Here is a 6,000-nt window from a genome sequence, read left to right on the forward strand (position 1 = left end):
TTTGAGCATGAGATCTGTTACATAAATGGATAATAAATGTTTCTATTTGTGATACTTTAGATTTTGACTATCAAATAATAAAAGTTGGCATTACTTTATATTCTGTATAAAATTTCTCTATAATTCTTCTTATTACGCCAAAATCAGCATCATCAATTTTTTCCAGTACTGATAATCTCTCACGTGTTTTTCCTGGAGTCAATAACGGCTCTGTAGGGTCAAACTCACGTCGATGTTGGTCTTCTTTTCTAATTTTAATTATAGTAGATCGCCCTACTCCACAATCCATAGATACTTGTTCTGTTTTATTTTTTAAGGGTAGCTTAACATCATTATTGGCACTTTTCTCATCACAAATTCTTATTACATTTGCAATAACCTCACTAGTCTGACCTTTCAAAACTTTATTTTTTAAATGTTCCATATTACTGATTAAGAAATCATGATACCACACAAAAACTAATATAAACATATAAACACCAAGGAACAAAATTAACGCGATATCACAACATTATCAATAAATGAAAAATTAAACAGATACTTGGACACTTTTAGAAAAAGATGGGCGGTTCTATAATAGTAGGTGTGTATCTATAAGGCTACATTGGCAGGTTTTAATAAAAAAAGCGATTAATAACCCTGTCCCCAAATCATTTACCAATATAAATATATATATATATATATATATATATATATATATATATATATATATATATATATATATATATATATATATATATATATATATATATATATATATATATATATATATTAAATAATTAGATTAAAACATGTTTGATTTACCTAATGGTATCAAATTAGCCCTTTAAGATACGACTGGTAGATAATAACAAGACAATTCGAAAGGTATAAAAAGGATACAAAGAGGATTAACGGTAGGTGCAGGTCATAAATTATTAATTATTTTTTAAATTGATAATTAAACTAATATTATACATGCATACGCAAATACCATAATTTATAGGTAATTCCCAGTGGGACGCCAGTGGGACTAATTTTTTCCTTTTAACCAATTTAAAATGTTACGGCTCTCGCCATATACTCGTAAAAGTTCATTGTTAAACGTTAAAAAAATGCACTGTTGTCAGTCCTATTTTTCTTCTTTTAAAATTCAAATAGAATAAAGTAAAAAGTATGCATAACATAGCTAAAATTGGAAACTCAGTTAAACCCAACTATTGCATTCTTAACATTCTTTTGCCGGCTATAGACTCAATAGATGAGTAGTAGCGTTGATTGAATATTTGGGAAGATACGCAATCCTGTGTTAAAAAGTGTACCCGGTCGACTATCGGATTGCCGTTCAGTTTCGTGCACCGTGTGGTGCTGCCGCAAAGCGTCAAATCTAGGAACGATTTATTTTATCTGCGTGGACCTGGCTTTTGGCTTCTTTGAGTCAGGTTTTCAACGACGATGGAATCTCCGGTTACGCGGCCGTGTTGGATATTTTTAAGATACGTTAAGATATGGGATGATGCTGCCAACTATGTTTTTATTATTTTTTTTGAACATACAACACAGTGTCATTTATGTAGTGGTCAAGTGATAAGTGATATACTTAAGGGTGGAGGCATATTGAAATTTCTTAAAAGTTAAATTTTATAAACAAATAATTACTTACCAAAATATGTTTTTGAGACAAAAATTAATACAAAAATATATATAAAAAGCTATTTTTACAAAATTACCAAAAAAGTTTAATACAAGTTATAATTCCAACAAACATTATGTTTCCTTCATTTTGTGTTCAAGAGGGTCAAGTTTTTAAATAAAAAGCCCGTTGCACTTAATTAACTAAAAACTAATATACAAAAAATATGTGGAACAAATTTTAAGATATAAGTAGGTTTCACGTAAATATTATAAAGAATAATTTAAATAATTCATAAGACTTAATACCGATGGTAATATAACTTCTTGATCAATAATTTTTTGTAAAAAGTAACCCATTTTGTCATGTGATTCAATATCTGAAAAATTGAGCAGCCTAGTGAGATCTGTAAAGTAAGGGGTTGTGAGTGAGGATGTTAATAGAAATAGAAAATAGGCCATATTTTAAGTTTTAAGCGACACAGGAAAATTCTCAATTACCAGTTGTTACAACTATACTTAAAACTATAAAAAGATACCTAGTAACAAAAAAAAACATTTTGTTTAAAGACCCCGCATCACGGTTATACAGGACGTCAATAGAGGTGGTCAATTAGACGAAAGTTGAGCAATATAGTGTCCTTTTATAATAAAATCTAAATACTTCCTAAATTTTGCAAAAAACTGAAATTTGGCAAAATCATTTTATTTTTTTTCTGGCGTTATTTCAAAATATATGACAAAAGTATTTATTAAATGAATAAATTATTGTGACCACTTTATCTCGCCTATACGATGACACCTACCTACCCTAAAATACGACGTTCTGTCTTTAAAGAGCCATCATCAACTTTGTTTTTCTTTGTCGGCGCTATATTGACCATTTGCATTTTAACGACGCGGGAATCTTTGGGCGCCCGGCCGTTTTGTTATTTTTTTAAGACAAGGGCGATGATGATAACAGCGCTTTTATTTATTTTGTTATTGCCGATATTTAAATGCGCTGTGATCTCGCATAAATAACTAGATAAATGTGGTGGTCAAGTAATGTATTGGAAGGTGCTATCTCTTACAACTTAAATTTTATTAACAAATAATAAATTACTTACCAAAATCCTTTTTTGAGACAAAAATAAATAAATAAAAACAAAAGAAAAATTCAATAAGCTTTTATTTATTAATTAGAAAATTAACAAAAATATTAAATAAAGGTGATGATATAGGTAGGTTTCACGTAAATATAAAGAGTAAATTAAATAATTAAAGATTTAATATCTATATACGATACTATAGTTTTTTAGAGTGAATAATTTATTGCAAAAAGTAGCCCGTAATGTGATTTTTGACAATACGGGTTTGTAAAACCAGCCAATATCTCAAAAACTGTGTAGGGTAGTGAGATCTGTGAAGTACACTTTTTTTGGACAAAAATATTGAAAAATAGATACCTTTAACTGAAATTAATATAAAAATAAAATCGCAAAATCTAAAAGGTTTTGAATAAGGGTGTAACAACACTATAAAATATAGAAAATAGGCCACATTTTAATTTGCAATACAGGCAAACACTTAATTACTAATTCTTAAAACTAGAAAAAGTTAAAACTAGAAATATTTTGTTTAACAGTATGAAGGGTCTCATCGCGATTATACAGGATTGAATAAATGCAATCTAAAAATTGGAAAAATGCCAAATACTTCCTAATATTCAGAAAAAAGGTGAAATTTGGCAAAATGGTTTTTTTATTTTTTTCTGGCGTTATTTGAAAATATAAAATAAAATCATTTATACATTGTTGTAAACACTTTCTCTCATTTACAAGTTAACATCTTTAACTTTTAAATACGACGTTCCTTCTTTAGAGAGTCATAATCAACTTTGTTTCTTCTTGTCGACGCCATGTTGGCCACTTGCAGTTTTGAATAACCCTTTTAATTACTTTATCAACGAGGTAATTTCTAGCTAGTAGTTGGAATCATCCCTATTAAATATTATATACCTCTCTCTCTTTTAAATACAATTTCGAATTTCAAAAAATTCAAAACATACTTTATTCATAAATACATGGTACCTACTTGTTGACATGGTACTTTTATGATATAAAATAGGCACATTAATCGACATATTACTAACACATAATTTAAAAACAATACACAATAGTGGGTTCAACATACTAGTATAAACACAAAATGTATTTTCAATTTCAAAGCAAGACGACTTAAAATTTTTTTAGAGTAACATCACAAATTCTAACCTTTACATCTTTACTAAAAACTAATTATATACTATTGGCCTATTCCTAACTATCTTCAAAAAATTCTAATGCTATAAAAATATTTGCTTTTAAGAAGTTTCGTTAAGGACTTTTTAAAGCGAGGAGACTTTTATGACATTTGGAAAATGATTAAAAATTTTTATGCTCAAGTAAATAAGAGAATTCTTAGTTCACTTTTCGGAATGGGCATTGGAATATTGTATTTTTTTCTGATATTATATTGTTTTAAGGAGCCATTATTTTGAAGATACAATTTATATTTTTTGTATATTAGTCAAGCAGACTCAACAATAAACAAGCAACACAAGGAAAGTATCTTTAAATAGGGGTCTGCATGTCCTGTGGAGATTTATGACACATATATTTAATGACTTGTTTTTTAAAAACAAACATCGAGTCAAAAAGCCGTTTACTAATGCAACTCCAAAATGTTATTCCATACTGTAGGTATTTTTGTATGAAAGTAAGTTCCAACTTTCGACAAAAAAAATATCAGTCTCAGTTGATTTAAAACCATTCTAACAGCATAACATCGTCTAGCCAGTTTTTGCCTCCTGACATATCTCCATAAAACTTAGGTTTATGATCGATAACAATTCCAAGAAATCTGTTAAAATTATTCACTTCCAATTCTTTGTTGTGAATCATGAACTGCTCTGAGCATAAAAACTTAACAATTTAGTCTTATCTATGTTTAAAGACATCAAATTAGCATCAAACCACTGTTTAATCATTAATAAATCTTTAGAAATTGTTCTAGGTTAATGTGCTTTTATTATTGTCCATAAGATAGTGGTGTCATCTGCAAAAATAGTGAAGAATCCTCTTATCTGGAGAGACCCCAGGTCATTTATATACAATAGAAATAAAATAGGACCGAGAAACGAACCCTGCTTACTACACAAAGTTCAGACAAACTGCCATTTGGCCAAACAAACTTTTTTCTGTCTAACAAAACAAAATTTTAACCATTCTAGAGCAACTCCCCTAAACCCATATCTAGAAAGCTTACCGAGCAATATTCCATGGTTGACACAGTCAAAGTGTTTAGAGAAGTCGCAGAATACCGCTGCAGCAAAGTGACCTTCTTCAAGCTCAAATATAATCTCTCCAGGAATGAAAACATTACTCGACATTCATTTAATATGTTATTTTTTTTAATTAGGAAAGCTACCATTCGTACTATAACCAGTTTCTCAATAACTTTAAAGGCTTTTTAGGTTTTATTTTTATCTTTTTCATGAATGAATTTCATCATGAAAATAATTATTGAAAATACTTAAAACACTAAAGACCATAAACATAATATATTGATTTAAAATTTTCTTAAAGTAAAAAAAAGAAAAAGAGAAAATGGCTCTCATAGACATGAAGAGACAGTATTTTTAAGAGTTCGGATTGATTTTTGTAGATAAAATAGATAATTTTCTGTGAGGTTTATAATTAGATTTTTTTAAAGATTTTCTAATAAGATTTTGAGATTCCCATATTAGGTTGTTATAAATCAAAGTCTTAATTAATATACGCACACTGATTAATTTTGCCTAAAGAAGCCATCGTCTCACAAACTAAACATATTTACATATATCTATCTATTTGTGATTATGATATCCAAGAAAAATTTTTAACAACTACCAAATTGCAATACGGCAAACACGAACCTGTGCAAAAACTCTCCCACTCGACTCGGATGATCGGCCGATTACTAATGAGAAGCGACGGACGAAATTATTTTCGCGCATACTGGAGAGAATCGCCATCTATTTTTCATGCATATTTGCGGTCACGTTTTAGCCCATAAGGTTGCGTATCTTCCCAAATATTCAATCAACGGTAGTAGCGTCAGTGTTGCGAACCTCAGCATTCATCACTAAAGAGCGCGAAATTTAAATTCAAACTCCCAATCTGCTCCCTATGCAAACATATTAAAATCAAACACAATTTATCAGTTACCAACTTCACAATTATTACGGACCTAAAATGAAAAAGATATAAAAGCTATAATAAATAATTTAAAAGAAGATAATACGAGTATATACGATTAAATCTGAAAATATAACGAGATATGCGCCTGTATAAAACGTTAATTGTCTCGCACTCTCTTATTATTAAG

This window comes from Anthonomus grandis, chromosome 1 (assembly GCF_022605725.1).
Source record: "Anthonomus grandis grandis chromosome 1, icAntGran1.3, whole genome shotgun sequence".
In the NCBI taxonomy this organism is placed as follows: domain Eukaryota; kingdom Metazoa; phylum Arthropoda; class Insecta; order Coleoptera; family Curculionidae; genus Anthonomus; species Anthonomus grandis.